A 17,056-nucleotide genomic window follows, 5' to 3' on the forward strand; every position below is an offset into this window, starting at 1 on the left:
TCTCTTTCACACCATATATCTTCTCATTGGAAACTAAATACATCTGAGACCATGTCTGAGCTACTTAGACCCAGTTCCACTGGTCATACATTCCCGTGCCATAACCAGTGGTGGGCACAGTTCTGCTAACCCACTAACTGCTAATTAGCAAAGCTAATGTTTTCGTTAGCAGATTATCTTTTCAGCTATCTTTGAAAACCATCAGCGGACCAATTTGCTCCACTAAATTTAGTTCCACTAACTTTGAGTCCTCTCACTTTTTTTTCTTTTTGCCGGTAAAGTGAGTAAATTTAACAGTCAAAAAGCTTTGTAAACCCTAAAAAAAAATCATACATGTTAGTTCCTGTTTATGAACACAGATAGCTAGCTAACACTTCGGTTCACAGGTCATAGCACACAATTGCTGGTAAGAAGACAAGAAGTTACACTGTGGACAAAAACAGTATGTAAACAGCTCAAAAGTCAGTATTTTTATTATTTATTTATTTTTCATGCATTTGTTTTATGTTTGTGAATATAATACAGGTGAGCTTTGTTAACGGTTTATAAATATATAATATAGAGATAAACTGTGACTTTTGATACTGCAGTTTACTGCGTTTCATAAAGATGATGACAGTGTTTGGGGTTTTATTTTATTTATTTTTTTTTTTCGTGATTTCATTTTGTGTTTGTGATCGCCTTTGAATTTACCCAGCAGCCCCTGTGGCGCTTAAACTCTAAACTGGCTTATCAGTAGCCAACAGCGTATTGATGCAATACTAAAAGTTAGCAGTTTATCGGTTTTAGCGTTATAAAAGTTAATTTTTCAGTTATCGGTTTAATGGTTATTGAAGCTAACTTTTCGGTTGGCTGTGCCCACCACTGGGCATAACACTGATGATGTGGTATACTTTGCATCATGAGCTGTTCCTTTCCTTCTCCATACTCAACTCTTCCCATCATTCTGGTACAAGTTAATCTTGTCAATCTGTCAATCTTTCAATCTGTCCCAAGAATCTTGTTCCAGAACAGGGTAGGCTTTTTAAGTTTTTTTCTGGAAAAGTCTAATCTGGCCTTCCTGTTCTTGAGTATTACCAGCTAGCAGTTTGCACCTTGGTAACCCCCTGCATTTACTTTCATGAAGGCGTCTTGATTTTAGACTTTGACAGTGGTACAACTACCACCTTCGGGGTCTTGCTCCTTCTTTATGATGCTTATCTGTCAGTGCATTCCTCATTTGTATGGATGTACCAGATTGTTGATTTGGGCAATACTAAAATTTTTGCTATCTGCCTTTTTATTTTTGCTTTTCCAGCCTAATTATGGCCTCCTTAACATGCATCAGCACCTCATTGGATCTCATATTGACTTTTAACAACTACCAAATGGAAGTTCAACACTTGGAATCACCTCCAGATGTTTTGTCTCCTTAATTTACCTTGGAATAATGAGGATAAAGGCCACTGACCACTAATTGACAAGGAAATGGCCAATTACTTATGAACTCTGAAAGTGAAGAGAATATGTATAAAAATGGCTCTAATTCCTAAATAGTTAATGTGATATCTTTGCTAAACTCTTTGATTTGAAGCTGAATGTGTTCACTATGAACACATCGTGATTGCTTCATTGCAAATCCATTATAGTTAGGTTAAGTGTCCCTGTACAAGTACTTATGGACCTGACTGTATCATTGCTTGATGTATTTGTAAATTCATTTTCATGTCCAATTCTGATCATACATAGATTAAATCAAGCTATTTCACAGAATTTGAAATTTGCAAATCTTGCATGGCATGTTTTATGTATAAGTCTCAGGAATGCAGCATGCGTATCGAACATCACATTTTTGTTATTGATTTATTCATAGCATTTGGTGTAAAGTTAAGTATTCTGTGTATAATCTTTCAGTTTCTCATTACGTCTTTGCTTGTACTTTAATTCTTAAACCGTTTGAAGACTGATCTTTTCTGTGGAGCTAAAGCAAAGCTAATAATGATGAGCCACATAAGGCCATATTATGTATCGCTACCGTTCTGTGGGAAGATCAGCATGCAAACGATTCAAGAACAAGCACTTAAATTCAATAAAACTTCAGCTTTTATTACAGTCTTCTAATACAAACACACAGCACATTAAGTGGCAACAAACAGCGCAAACGAATGGCAGAGCATAAAATTTTACAGGAGCCGGTACGTCAGGTTGTTGCCAAGTTTATTTGAAACCCCTAACTACTTATAAAAATATATTGGAGTCCAGCAGATAAAAACACATTTGTAATATTCACTGTATTACACTTTCAATTTTTTAGTGCAGCTTACATCATACTGTAATGTCAGAAACGTTTGTCCCTTTGGCTGTCTCCTGCTCCTCCCGGGTACTTTGGCTGATTTCCACCAAAACGTGTTCTGTGGATGACAGTCAACCTCAAAATTACTCTTAAATGGTTTGTTTTCAGAAGGTCAAGGTCAATGTGGCAAAGACAAAAATGATAATTTTAACTCAGATGTCCACCAGACTTGGCACACATATGTAGGTGGGTTCTGGAATTGCCCACATAAGGGCAATCAATTGGTCACTGGCCTACTCCTCCCAGGTCTTCAAATACTGCCCTTATTAAAAGAATTCATTTTTGGCAAAGGTCAAGATGGGGCAGCATAGTGGCTTGGTTGTTAGCACTGTTGCTACTCACAGTGAGAAGGTCCTGGGGTGGCTTCTGACCTGGTCCTTTCTGTGTGGAGTTTACATGTTCTTCCCTTGTGCGTATGGGTTGACTCCAGGTATTCCGGTGTCCTAGTTTATCTTCCCCCCTGGATATCTTCCCTAGAAGATATCCTAGGATATATTTAAAGATACTTCAGAATAGGAAATATTACTATTATAGATAGCTACAGATACATACAGAAAGAATACCACTATTGGTCACCGTCAATCAAGCTGTGCTTCATCTGGAACCATAAGACATCCAGGAAATATAGAGTTTAAAGGTTGCTCTATCCTGATTGGGCCTTATCAAGGTTTTGGTAAGCTTTAATCAGTGCTACCCTGTAGGAATGTTGCCTTTCAGGGGTGAGGGGGGGATATACTGTTACACCAGCTGCCTCCTACTTCCACAAACATACAGGACAGGTTAATTGGTGACTCTAAATTGGCTGTAAGTGTGAGTGAGGTAGACTGGCAGCCTGCCCAGGGTCTACCTCACTTCTGGCCCAGTTCCTGCTAGGATAGGCTCCAGCACCCTTGTGATATTTACCTGGAATAAGTGGGTTTTGAAAAATGGATGGATGGATGGATGGATGGTAAAGATATATGATTTTTAGCTCTATCTGGAACACATTTAGGTGGATTACAGAATTGCTCTGGCAAGGTGATCAGTTATTGCGGTCAAATGTCAGATTCCCGTCGCCCTTACTGTTGTTATACCCACAGGTGTTATTACCTCATAAAATAAAATATATGATCCATTTGATGGAGAGGATGTTAAGATATGAACAGTGAGGTGGAGGAGGGATGAAAGGATGAGTTGAGAATGAACACAAATAAAGATTAGTATTAATGACAGTGAGAAGAAAGAGGGGTTAAACTCACATTGTACTTCTAATAGCAGAACCCAGAAACAAGTCATAAACCAAAGACTCTGGGGGTGATTTTGCCTGGTTGCTTCCTTTAACTCCTCTCTGCTGGGTTAAAGTACACAGACTGGACGGGAATATGGAAGAAGAAACATGAAAAAGCGAAGTGGCTACGTGTCAAACTGGGACAGAGAGTTGGTACACAACATGGTGACACTTTCAGAATGTTAAAATAACCAGTCTTGTTTTTCTGGCTTCAGAAATAACTTTCATCTGTGCTGAACAAGGATGAAAATGGCACATTGGAACGGCATTACTATTTGGAGATGTGGTTTTGTATTTATATCTGTGTCAGATCTTATCAGCTTGCGTGGCAGCTGTTCTAAGTGTAACTGTGTTTTTCTTATTATAACTTGTTTTTCCATAAGATTGCTTAAATTCTGGAAGCTGAGGGTCAGGATGTTCTCGACATCCATTGTAATAATAACCAGACAACACCCATATTGCTAAATATGTATTCTGTGTTATTCAGTGGGACATGTTAGTCCACTGTGGTAGCTGACCCCCATCCCTCAGTGCACACAGGGCAATGCCCATGTGTGCATACTGTTTAATGATGCCAGGGCAAACTGAACCAAATACAGCAAAATACACAAGGAACCATTACAAAAATATACAAACACACACGCAAAAACCCTTCATAGACCCATATTCAAACCATCATGTGACTTATTTTGTGTATTTGTACATACTTGTACTATTTATATGCTGTACCTTTTTATATATTATTCCACTTTGGGTTTCAGTGAAACACAATTTCAGTACTCAGTATGTCTGGGGGGTGGTAAGTATGTTGCATTTGACAGATTGTGCTTCCCTAAGGGGGTCAGAGTGCATGCACCCCCAGAAAATTTTGAATTTTTAGCTCCTACTTTCTGCATTTTGGTGCATATTTCACTACAAAATACCACAGAGAAAAGATATTTCTTAACCTGTGTTTTTTATTAATTTTAACTTGTACTTGAACTTGTTATAAAGAACATTTGAAATGTCTGTGGCTAAAAAAGTGAACACCTTTGCTACAGCTTGCTGAATCACGGTCTGGTACAAATGTATCGAGCTAAGCCACTTGTTGCTGAATAGAGGGTTTAGAAACAGCATTCAGTAGGGATGCTTTTTGCTGTACCTGTCAATAATGGCATCAAAGTCAAGCTGTAGGTCTTTGTCCTTGACCATGAAAAGGACAGGGTGCTGCCGTCAACCCCCCACCCCCAGATCTGCCCCTGTACATTTAGCAGAATTGCCAGATAATGTGGACTTTAACTTTAATTTGCAGCCTTTAAATAAATAAATATGTAAATCCAAGGCAAGTTTGCATGAAAGTTGATTTTGGTCAAATTTGTGTTTTGATGCATGAAAGAACAAGAAATTTGATTCCTGCGCTTTTGGCACATACAGTAATGTGGCGATTTGTCCAAATTCATTACTTTCTGCAGCTGCAAGATCCAAAAATCCAGCAGGGAATTTATTGTGTAATTGATTCTACTTCTACTTCTTATGACAATGATTATTGCACCTATGCACAGTGGTTTTGATTTCTGTCATGTGTGTCAGTTCATGTATGAACAAAATAACTCAGAGTTTTGATCTGCTTTGGACTAAACTTAGCGAAATGATTCTTCTGCGTCTTCAGTCAAAGACAAAGGATCAAAGTCAAATATTGAGCCCAGTACTTATATATAGGGATTTTTAGAATTACTACTTCAAGGAAAAGGTTGAAGTTACAGCTGCGGTTACTATTAAATATCTTACCTTTAACCGGGGATCAAAGGGGAGGTGGGGGCGTAATGGTACTTGTACATTGAACTGTGACACCGGCGATCCGGGTTCTTTTCCCTATCGCAACCAAGCTTCCCATTGCCACTTTGAACAAATGTGCTGGGGAAGCGGAGAGACACGTGCCGTGGGCCCTTCTGGAAATAAGCTTAGTGCTTTCATTGGCTACCCATGTTAAATAAGAATCTCTTCTTCTAGGGTGACCTTGAAAGGTCCAATTCAGTGCCATAAAGTGGTTCAGTTTGGACATAACAGTTCAAATGTCAAGGTCACACAGAATCATACATTATAATATGACTCAATCACAAACAATTTGCATGAATCTGTGCCAAACATTTTCAGGGGCTTTTTGAAAAGCCACATTGCTTCTTTTGACCTTGTTTTCACAGAGGTTTGCTTGTTTCTCATGGAAAAAAAATCTGACAACACTGATTGACAGGCCTCAATAATGACTTTGTCAAAAGCTTTTTGACTCAACAAGATGTTACTAAATGGCACACCGACATTTTTATGATTCCATTCTCTGCTTTTGACGTCATTATGAGCAACGTAAAACATTTTACATCGTATCCACGAGCACTTAAATGCAACTTGATCACTAAACCTTGAAATTCCACACAGGTTGGCAAAAGTCAGGTGGAGTTACAGTCCAGAGAATTCATGCTCACATGCATCTGCGTGTCGAATCAGACAGACTAAGAAGTTCAGGTCAGAAATCAGCCTCAATATTTGATGGAGCAACATTTTCTGCAAATCAACATAATTTGCTGGGAATTGATCTGTTTGTCCATCTTTAACTCACACAAATATCAAACTACTACTGAGAGAGAAATGCAGCTCTGTTGGGTCTCTTCTTCTTCTTGACATTAATCGGTGCAAAATTCTGAAGAAATCGATGTTGCAAGGGTTATTACAGCGCAGGAGCATGGATGGTGTAATAAAGCATTTCTGAGCAGGCGTGAATCCAAACTAATCTACTGCAGTGTGTTTACAATATGAACCACAATTGAACTATGAACCTCCAAAAAAAGAGAGAACCTAATCATATTAGTCAATGAGTTGTTTTTCTTTTGCTGCTGTAATTAATTTATGTTCCATAAAAGCATTTCACATTACACATAAAAGCCGTCACAGGCCTTCCCACCCTCACAGCAGGTTGTCTCATTTGCAATATAATCAGGCAGCCGCTCTTCCCAGCAGCTTTGGCATTAATGTCACCATCACTGTAATGAGCATGTTTCTCATTATCATGACCAGTATAATCAATATCACCATTATTTATATAGACAAATACTTTTTTTCACTACTAATATTCATAGCTGGCCCTACTTTCTGTGTTAACATAGTGATTCAGGGGTGTAAAACAATTATTTTTCTCATAGTAATGCAAAATATACTGTACCAAAGGTTTTTATTGTATTAAAAGTTGTTTTAAAATGAATGAGAAACTGCTAACTATGTGATATTCATGAATAAATATCATGAAGTAAAAGGAAACACTTTTAAATTTAAAAATAAATCGTTTATTTTCACTGATTGTGTGGCCATCATTTTTAGGTGTGGTTTCCCAGCAATTTCTAGGAAAATTAGATTTTTTTTTTTTTTTTTACAATAATTTTGTTTGAGTGACCAGTTTAAACTGACCTGGTGTTGCCGTATACCAGCAGAAGTCCCCCCCCCCCCCCCCCTTGGAAATTTGACTTGTAACTTCATACGGTAATTGATCAATTTCTTTAATTAAATAGAAGAAAATCTTACATTAGATTTTTGTTGAAATAGAAATATTGAGGCATTTCAGATTTGATTTTCTGTTGAAGACAAATAAAACCTTCAGACAAATACATTTCCATATATTTTGTGAGTGCCAAAAACCTTGCACACAAAAATGTGATTGTATTTAAACACTTTTTTTACAGTCGATTTATTACTGAGGGATGATTGGTGGTTGTCTAGTCATGCACCAGACAGCGCACAGACAAAAGAGTGACATTATTATTTGAGAGAGGCTTACAGTTTGATAAATGACTTGATTATTTAATTACCAAAAAAGAAAAAAAAAAATCTTGTAATTGATTTTGTTGTTGTTGTGGTTGTTGTTGTTGTAACAGGAATGTTTGGACAGATCAAACACTTTCAAAATTTTTAATTCCCAAAACCTTTGGACAGTACAAAAAAAAAGTAATTATGTATTTTTCTACTATTAACCCAAACTATACTATGCTGGGCAAAAGCTTTATGTACATTACATATGCTTTCAAAAATAATTAAATACATTTTTTTTTCTTAAAATACATTTATGAATAAATATAAACAAGTAAAATGTGTGGTCACTGTTTACTGTTAAAAATGTCAATTTTTAGGCAGTCTCCTCCAATTTTTAAGAAAATTGGGTTGCACAAAATCAGGCTTTTGCAATTGTTTACAATTGACCAAAAGTATTTTTTTTAAATTAAAAAAATTTTAACGGCTGATGAGAGATTTTGAGGTGATACTGTCGCTTTAAGGACTTCCCACGGAGCGAGATGTCGTGCAGCGCTCCGAGGCGCCGTCGTCAGCCTGTTTCAAGCTGAAAACCTCCACATTTCAGGCTCTATTGATCCAGGACGTCGTGAGAGAACAGAGAAGTTTCAGAAGAAGTCGGTTTCAGCATTTTATCCGGATATTCCACTGTTAAAGGAGATTTTTTTAATGAAAGACGTGCGGACGGGTCCGCGCATCGGGACGCAGCCGGCGCGGTGCGGCGGCACAGGAAAAACACCTCCGTGTTGATAACCATTTGTAAAATCCAGGCGGCTTTTGATGGCTTTCAGTGGAGTGAGTATATGAGAAATTGTTTAACAGCTGGACATGTTCCAACTTGTCCTTAAAGCTTCCAACAGAGGTGTTTTTCCTGTGGCAGAGCGTCGCGGCGGCTGCGAGCCGATGCTGCAATCCGCCCGCACATCTTTCATTAAAAAAAATCTCCTTTAACAGTGGAATATCCGGATAAAATGCTGAAACCGACTTCTTCTGAAACTTCTCTGTTCTCTCACGACGTCCTGGATCAATAGAGCCTGAAATGGGGAGGTTTTCAGCTTGAAACAGGCTGACGACGGCGCCTGAGAGCGCTGCACGACGTCTCGCTCCGTGGGAAGTCCTTAAAGCGACAGTATCACCTCAAAATCTCTCATCAGCCGTTAAAATTTTCACCGAAAACCAGCTTAATTTTTCGAACCGTGTCCACTTCGATGTGTCTCACAGGTTTAGAAAAAATTTTGATCAAACAAAGCGCCAGTCTCTCAGCAACTTCTCAGACAAAGGAATTCCGACGAGGGGCTAGACGACTCCTCCCACAAGGAGTGCTCACAGGCGAATGACGTCACCGACAGGCGTGGAAAAACTCACGCATGCGCATGAGGGTTCAAGCATGTCTGACGTAAAAACATATGAATGAAATCCATATAGTTTTTGAAAAAAATAAAAAGGACCTATACTTTATGGACAGACCTCGTATATATATATATATATATATATATACACACACACACACACACACATACCAGTTAAACAACTGCAAATTATTAAATTATAAAGAAGACAATGCTCATACAGCTGAAGGTATTTTAGCATTGTGTTATATAATTTTTTAATATGTTTATTAGCTGCATAATTTGTTCTCACACTCTTCCAGTAAAGGGGTGGCTCAGTCATGAAAACACTTTTGCAGAACATGCTTCTATGATGCTGAGACGTGCTTCCTGAAGCCTCTTCAATTCTTAACATCCGTGCACAAATAACATCCATCATGACTACTACGTGGATCAATTGCTAGATCACCCAAGGACAACAGAAGTGCCTAAAACAGCGCTGCCCAAATCTGCTAACCTACCTTGCATGTTTTTTCACTCTTCCTGCTCCTCCCACAGCTAATCAACTCTGACAGGGAAATGAAGGGCTAGGAAACACCAGAAGTAAATAAGGTGTGAGTAGAGCAAGTAGGCATGAAAACATGCAGAGCAAGTGCCCTCCTGGAACTGATTTGGGTAGCCCTGGACTAACGCTTTCGTCAGACTGCCAACGAAAATCCGATTTATGTGCATATTCAGTTTGAATCTGATCTCATATTCAGAGCCGACCCAAGGCATACGCCAACTACGCGGTCGCTTAGGGCCTCCACGCCACCAGGGGGCCCCGAGAGCACCGAGACGTTGTGATAAAAAAGTAAATATATAGAGGATTTTCAATCACGTGACCGACTTGCTGCAGGACAGGTGCCGTCTCCATTCTGGATTACAAAGAGGCTGGCGCCTGATAGAAAAATGGAGAGAATGTCTGGTTATTACGAGGCTTTAAAGTAGACCTGCATTGAAATAAATGTGGTCAGATATCAGAAAGAAATAGCTGATATGTATTTATAAGACCCTTGTGAATGCAGTAAAGTAAATCTGTAAGCCCAAATTTGTAATTCAGCGGAGAAGTCTTTGTTTAAAAATGACAAATTTGCAGCTAAAATTTAGCCCTCTGTGAAAACAGTTTGTACAGCCGTATCATTTCCATGACGTCAGGGACAAGACTACGCGCTCCCGCCTTCAGTCGGATCCCGCATTGAAATTGATTTTATCTGTTAGTAATGTTACTTATACACGTCCTGGTTTCAACATCCAAAAGTAAGCTGCAATGAATGTGAGATACAGATCTGTGTGCTCAGATCAGCAACGACAGCGGGCGCCGTTCTTCCCCGACACGCTCTCACTGCCTCCGCTACGCTCGCTGTTTTAATGCGAAGCGGCCGGTACACCTGTTGCTGCAAGGACAGACTTCTTGCGGCAAAATCCACAGCACCGCACGTCTTGGCAATCGGAGCCCCAGAGCTCCATGGACGTTGAGAGAGGTTTATATATTTTTAATGACTGGGATTCTTTGCGGGTCTCGCCTCCATATCCCGCGATGGTACCGGAGGCGAAAGACAGTAGATTTTCATTGCGACACCACTCAATCAAACGGGCGTATGAAAAATTTTTTGCAGAGGGCTAAATGTTAGCTGTAAATTTGTCATTTTCAAATGAAGATTTCTCCGTTGAATGACAGATCTGGGCTTGCAGATTTACTTTACTACATTCAGAAGGATCTCGTGTAAATGTAAGTGATTTTTTGTTCAAAAATATCTGACTGCATTTTTTTCAATGCAGGTCTCCTTTGAATCCTCGAGATAAAGCTATTTATCGTGATAGATGTGTAGCAGTTGGTTCAGTGAATCCGTATCTTATACCAGATAGTGAATTTAGTGGTGATGTAACGAACTGGCCGACAGTGTCACACTGATATTGTGAACTAGGAAGCTGCCGACCTCCTGCAGAGCATCACAGCGGAGCTCTGAAAGCGGAGGTCGTCTTGAAGTCCTGAGCGATTTCTCTCACCAGGCGCTGGAAGGGCAGCATGTGGATCAGCAGCTCGGTGCTCGAGGACCACAATGTAAATAAGCATCCGCATTGGAAGCGTTCTTGTGTTATCCTCGGCAGTATTTTTATGTATTCTTATATAATTTTATGGCCGAATAAAATAAAATAAAATTCTGGGAGCAGTGGATTTCTGGTAGCGACAGATCTCTCTCAGCGCCACGGTGCTGTGAGGCTTCTTCACACCGACATTGAACCTTCTGCAATTGTTCGCCAAATGCACGTAGCGTAACACAGCAGCTACCGCGTGGTAATCCAGAATGGCCGCGGGACACAAAATGACGTGACCGATACGTCACATGAAAACCCTCTATACATGAAATTAAAATAATATTGAATAATTTAAACGAAATTGTATTACACCTGAAAAAAATAAATTAATTTTGGCAAGATACCAATACCAGGTTAATTGATGCCTCCTGTTGGCTGCTGTCACCGTTGGGCAAATTTAGATGCACCGCTTGGGTCAGGTGGTCGATGACTAATCGTGAGGAATGAAGTGAGTACAAGTCATGTCTCAGAAAAGAAATTATCCCTCTGGAGCGGAGAAAAGAAAAAAGAAGTTGGAAGATGAGAAAAAACAACAAAACAAAGGTAGGTTTGCATGTCCAATATTACAATATTTGTTGTCATTATTTGCGAAATGCTCCATTCGTTTAGTGTAAAGTGCTTTAGGTGTCTTAAAGTCAGAGGCGATTGCAATAAGACTGCAAGGGAAGCTCAGCTTCCCCTAAAATGTCAAAAAATAAGTGATCAAATATATGCTGTTGTGTGTACATGTCATTGACTAAATATGCGCTACAACGCGCTTAACTTTTGTTCAGAATCAGCTTCTTATCACTGGTAACGACGCGGCTTTCCTCTCACTCAAACCCGCACAAAGAGTGCAGCGAAACGAGACGAGTCATTGGATAAATGCTGGGCTTTGTCCCGCCCATCAGACGCTCAGCGTCTCTGGGGGTCTATGGGGCAGTGGGCTGGCCTCGGCTGGCCCGGACGCTCAGCTTCTGCATGATGATTGGATGATCTGTCTGAGGTTGAATCCCTTTTTGATTGACAGCGAAATGAGCGAATCAGCGATCTTTTGGTGTAAACATCCGTGGGAGCATTTTTTTAATTTTCATTCTGTTCTGAGTTGAACCGGAGACTTTCCTAATCCTCTTGGTGGCATTTTCTTTGTTAAAAACGACTAGCGACAAATCGAGCTTCTATTTCTGGTGGGTTTTTTTTGTAGCTGCTTGTGTTTGGAGACTGACTTCTATCACTCTTTCTGATTTCTATCGCAGTTTCTGTCCCTACCGAGCAGCGAGTGCTGCTGAGCTCTTCCACCGTCACAAAGCGCTCACAGGCGGACACACTTCACACTAGCCTCGCGCCAGTCCCAGCTAGCAAGCTGCATATAATGGCAGACAATTTGAATATTGTGGACCGGATTTTGGCGAAGCCATTTGATAGTCTTCCTTACGAAGACAAACTTAGTTAAACAGCAGGGCAGATCAACTCCTCAGATTAATTAGGTGCAAAAGGTGGGAAAAGTAGCTCAGCTCTCAATGGTTTGCAGGCCAAAGTTAAAGCAATAGCCCCCAGTGCAATGTTTGTGCATTGCTATGCACACACATTGCTGTTATGTTGTAGATTTCTATGTTCATTTTGGAGATTATTTAAGTATTGTATTTATTATTTAAGTATTTAATTTTGATTATAACTTTATTTTTCTGTAAGATAATGTGAATGTCATTTGATTCTATTTTGTATTTGGATATTGAACATCTTGCACACCATTGCACATCTGAAAGAAATTAAACTATTTAACGTGTTTACTATAAATGCAGTCTCCTGCCTGCTGATGTTACTTTCAAATAGTTCAATCAATCAATTTTTTTATATAGCGCCAAATCACAACAAACAGTTGCCCCAAGGTGCTTTATATTGTAAGGCAAGGCCATACAATAATTATGTAAAACCCCAACGGTCAAAACGACCCCCTGTGAGCAAGCACTTGGCTACAGTGGGAAGGAAAAACTCCCTTTTAACAGGAAGAAACCTCCAGCAGAACCAGGCTCAGGGAGGGGCAGTCTTCTGCTGGGACTGGTTGGGGCTGAGGGAGAGAACCAGGAAAAAGACATGCTGTGGAGGGGAGCAGAGATCGATCACTAATGATTAAATGCAGAGTGGTGCATACAGAGCAAAAAGAGAAAGAAACAGTGCATCATGGGAACCCCCCAGCAGTCTACGTCTATAGCAGCATAACTAAGGGATGGTTCAGGGTCACCTGATCCAGCCCTAACTATAAGCTTTAGCAAAAAGGAAAGTTTTAAGCCTAATCTTAAAAGTAGAGAGGGTGTCTGTCTCCCTGATCTGAATTGGGAGCTGGTTCCACAGGAGAGGAGCCTGAAAGCTGAAGGCTCTGCCTCCCATTCTACTCTTACAAACCCTAGGAACTACAAGTAAGCCTGCAGTCTGAGAGCGAAGCGCTCTATTGGGGTGATATGGTACTATGAGGTCCCTAAGATAAGATGGGACCTGATTATTCAAAACCTTATAAGTAAGAAGAAGAATTTTAAATTCTATTCTAGAATTAACAGGAAGCCAATGAAGAGAGGCCAATATGGGTGAGATATGCTCTCTCCTTCTAGTCCCCGTCAGTACTCTAGCTGCAGCATTTTGAATTAACTGAAGGCTTTTTAGGGAACTTTTAGGACAACCTGATAATAATGAATTACAATAGTCCAGCCTAGAGGAAATAAATGCATGAATTAGTTTTTCAGCATCACTCTGAGACAAGACCTTTCTGATTTTAGAGATATTGCGTAAATGCAAAAAAGCAGTCCTACATATTTGTTTAATATGCGCTTTGAATGACATATCCTGATCAAAAATGACTCCAAGATTTCTCACAGTATTACTAGAGGTCAGGGTAATGCCATCCACAGTAAGGATCTGGTTAGACACCATGTTTCTAAGATTTGTGGGGCCAAGTACAATAACTTCAGTTTTATCTGAGTTTAAAAGCAGGAAATTAGAGGTCATCCATGTCTTTATGTTTGTAAGACAATCCTGCAGTTTAGCTAATTGGTGTGTGTCCTCTGGCTTCATGGATAGATAAAGCTGGGTATCATCTGCGTAACAATGAAAATTTAAGCAATACCGTCTAATAATACTGCCTAAGGGAAGCATGTATAAAGTGAATAAAATTGGTCCTAGCACAGAACCTTGTGGAACTCCATAATTAACTTTAGTCTGTGAAGAAGATTCCCCATTTACATGAACAAATTGTAATCTATTAGACAAATATGATTCAAACCACCGCAGCGCAGTGCCTTTAATACCTATGGCATGCTCTAATCGCTGTAATAAAATTTCATGGTCAACAGTATCAAAAGCAGCACTGAGGTCTAACAGAACAAGCACAGAGATGAGTCCACTGTCCGAGGCCATAAGAAGATCATTTGTAACCTTCACTAATGCTGTTTCTGTACTATGATGAATTCTAAAACCTGACTGAAACTCTTCAAATAGACCATTCCTCTGCAGATGATCAGTTAGCTGTTTTACAACTACCCTTTCAAGAATTTTTGAGAGAAAAGGAAGGTTGGAGATTGGCCTATAATTAGCTAAGATAGCTGGGTCAAGTGATGGCTTTTTAAGTAATGGTTTAATTACTGCCACCTTAAAAGCCTGTGGTACATAGCCAACTAACAAAGATAGATTGATCATATTTAAGATCGAAGCATTAAATAATGGTAGGGCTTCCTTGAGCAGCCTGGTAGGAATGGGGTCTAATAAACATGTTGATGGTTTGGATGAAGTAACTAATGAAAATAACTCAGACAGAACAATCGGAGAGAAAGAGTCTAACCAAATACCGGCATCACTGAAAGCAGCCAAAGATAACGATACGTCTTTGGGATGGTTATGAGTAATTTTTCTCTAATAGTTAAAATTTTGTTAGCAAAGAAAGTCATGAAGTCATTACTAGTTAAAGATAATGGAATACTCAGCTCAATAGAGCTCTGACTCTTTGTCAGCCTGGCTACAGTGCTGAAAAGAAACCTGGGGTTGTTCTTATTTTCTTCAATTAGTGATGAGTAGAAAGATGTCCTAGCTTTACGGAGGGCTTTTTTATAGAGCAACAGACTCTTTTTCCAGGCTAAGTGAAGATCTTCTAAGTTAGTGAGACGCCATTTTCTCTCCAACTTACGGGTTATCTGCTTTAAGCTACGAGTTTGTGAGTTATACCACGGAGTCAGGCACTTCTGATTTAAAGCTCTCTTTTTTAGAGGAGCTACAGCATCCAAAGTTGTCTTCAATGAGGATGTAAAACTATTGACGAGATACTCTATCTCACTTACAGAGTTTAGGTAGCTACTCTGCACTGTGTTGGTATATGGCATTAGAGAACATAAAGAAGGAATCATATCCTTAAACCTAGTTACAGCGCTTTCTGAAAGACTTCTAGTGTAATGAAACTTATTCCCCACTGCTGGGTAGTCCATCAGAGTAAATGTAAATGTTATTAAGAAATGATCAGACAGAAGGGAGTTTTCAGGGAATACTGTTAAGTCTTCTATTTCCATACCATAAGTCAGAACAAGATCTAAGATATGATTAAAGTGGTGGGTGGACTCATTTACTTTTTGAGCAAAGCCGATAGAGTCTAATAATAGATTAAATGCAGTGTTGAGGCTGTCATTCTCAGCATCTGTGTGGATGTTAAATCGCCCACTATAATTATCTTATCTGAGCTAAGCACTAAGTCAGACAAAAGGTCTGAAAATTCACAGAGAAACTCACAGTAACGACCAGGTGGACGATAGATAATAACAAATAAAACTGGTTTTTGGGACTTCCAATTTGGATGGACAAGACTAAGAGTCAAGCTTTCAAATGAATTAAAGCTCTGTCTGGGTTTTTGATTAATTAATAAGCTGGAATGGAAGATTGCTGCTAATCCTCCGCCCTGGCCCGTGCTACGAGCATTCTGACAGTTAGTGTGACTCGGGGGTGTTGACTCATTTAAACTAACATATTCATCCTGCTGTAACCAGGTTTCTGTTAGGCAGAATAAATCAATATGTTGATCAATTATTATATCATTTACCAACAGGGACTTAGAAGAGAGAGACCTAATGTTTAATAGACCACATTTAACTGTTTTAGTCTGTGGTGCAGTTGAAGGTGCTATATTATTTTTTCTTTTTGAATTTTTATGCTTAAATAGATTTTTGCTGGTTATTGGTAGTCTGGGAGCAGGCACCGTCTCTATGGGGATGGGGTAATGAGGGGATGGCAGGGGGAGAGAAGCTGCAGAGAGGTGTGTAAGACTACACACCTAGTTAAATTAATGAGCCATACTTGTACATCACTCTGTATGTAGAAGTTAATTAAAACATATTTATGAGTTTGCTACCCCTTTAAGGTTAAAAACAAGAATGACACCTGTATGATGTAAGATAATTACAAATAATGCTAATGATTGTGGGTACGTTACACACATAACAGTGTAGCCTATGGAATAATGAGGCATCTGGTGCTGAGGTGATGGTAGGGGGGGCCCCCAAATGAAATTCTGCTTAAGGCCCCATAAAGGCTTGGGCTGGCCAGGCTCATATTGCAAATCGGAATAGTTAAAAATGGCATGAAATCCATTTTTCCCCCCAAATGTGTTTCAAGCCTCATTCATAAGTGGTTTGAAATGCAATTCAAATCATATTTTTGCATATACGTTTTCGTCTAAATGCTCCGATTGGATTCTGGGTGTGTTTTGCTATGTCTGTGAGTTTTGACGACGTGTAAATTTGGGTGGGGCAGGGGAAGCTGTTCTCTCCCCCCGCTCTGCTGCCTACAGCCACTGCAGACCTTGCTGCCCCTTATCGCTTCCCACTCTGGTCCATTTTCACCCTGCTCCAATAAAACTGCTCATTGCTCACTCCAAAAAAGCAGCCAGTCTGCTTTGTGTTAACCTGGAGCCTCATGCACAAAGCGTGCTTACGCACAAAAATGTGGCGTACATCTGTTTCCACGCCGACGTTCAGATGTATCAAAAGTGAAATGACCGTGGAAATGTGCGGTGCGTCATGCAAAAATCCTGGCTTTCTACAGCTATTGTTCCATGTGGACATGTAAAGGTGATGCTGGGAACTGTTAATAGTGTGAAAACAAGAAGTCATGAGAGTGATGTGCACATCAGAGACACACTTATGAACAATTAACACACCTACATGTTTCCAA

At 39.7% G+C, this 17,056-nt stretch overlaps 1 long non-coding RNA gene across 1 annotated transcript; it reads right to left on the bottom strand.

Moving 5' to 3' along the window:
• Positions 1–9,291: 9,291 nt before the first annotated feature.
• Positions 9,292–15,662, bottom strand: LOC117528936. The gene is made up of 3 exons (XR_004565908.1): positions 15,651–15,662; positions 9,623–9,625; positions 9,292–9,397 (listed from the first exon to the last, which is right to left on the bottom strand). It is a non-coding gene; the product is annotated as an uncharacterized LOC117528936 (long non-coding RNA).
• Positions 15,663–17,056: the final 1,394 nt, after the last annotated feature.

The sequence above is a fragment of the Thalassophryne amazonica genome, chromosome 17 (genome assembly GCF_902500255.1).
Source record: "Thalassophryne amazonica chromosome 17, fThaAma1.1, whole genome shotgun sequence".
Lineage (NCBI taxonomy): Eukaryota > Metazoa > Chordata > Actinopteri > Batrachoidiformes > Batrachoididae > Thalassophryne > Thalassophryne amazonica.